The 870-nt window shown below is 24.4% G+C and overlaps 1 protein-coding gene across 2 annotated transcripts in view; it reads right to left on the bottom strand.

The window, feature by feature from the left end:
- Positions 1 to 257: 257 nt before the first annotated feature.
- Positions 258 to 870, bottom strand: part of LOC125038786 (cysteine and histidine-rich protein 1 homolog) — a 23,637-nt gene continuing 23,024 nt past the window's right edge. For both annotated transcript variants that reach the window (XM_047632399.1, XM_047632398.1), the window contains one exon: positions 258 to 870. This exon is cut by the window's right edge and continues 397 nt beyond it. The gene's annotated coding sequence lies outside the window, so the exon portion shown is untranslated.

The following is an 870-nucleotide window of genomic DNA, read 5'->3' as shown; positions in this document are numbered from 1 at the left end:
TATTTTTATTTTATTTGTCAGATATAATGTGAAACTGAGATTTCATTTACTTTTAGTACCAGTAAGAATCAATTGCAATATAGAAATACTAAAGGAAGTCTGCATGTATATATATATATGTGCGTCTGTATGTATGTATGTATGTATGTATGTATGATATATATATATATATATATATATATATATATATATATATATATATATATATATATATATATATATACATATATATATATATATATTGTGTATGTATATGCATATGCATATCTATATATGTTTGTATATACATATGTATATAAATGTGTGTGTGTGTGTGTATGTGTAAATATATTTCTGTACATGCATAGATATAGGTTTATGCATAGAAAAAGAAAATTTAAGTTGTGTTACAATTTTGGGAAATTGTTAAAGTTGTTTATTAATGGCTCTCTCAACCCTGTTAACACACTTGATCTACCACAGGCAGTATATAAAGATTGGCTTACGTATTATATTATCAGCTTCTATTAGTATGGCTTGGGTATTTCACTCTCAAGAAATTTTTGTATCCCAGTGTTTTATTAAGTGAAAACAGGAAGATCTTTTAGCAGAGTGAGGGAAAGTTATTTTAGAACATGAGGATGCACTGATATTTAACACTTCCAATTTTGGGAAATCTTTTGTTATTTGTTCATTATTGGCTATTTACATTCTGTTCACATATTTTATCCACCGAAGGCAGTATATCAAGGTTGGCTTACATATTATATAATCAGTTTATATATAGATACATACATACATGATATATATATATATATATATATATATATATATATATATATATATATATATATATATATATATATATATGTCATCTCATCACACGACCTT

Source organism: Penaeus chinensis, chromosome 25 (genome assembly GCF_019202785.1).
Source record: "Penaeus chinensis breed Huanghai No. 1 chromosome 25, ASM1920278v2, whole genome shotgun sequence".
Taxonomy (NCBI): domain Eukaryota; kingdom Metazoa; phylum Arthropoda; class Malacostraca; order Decapoda; family Penaeidae; genus Penaeus; species Penaeus chinensis.
This window is presented reverse-complemented; position numbering and strand designations above follow the sequence as displayed.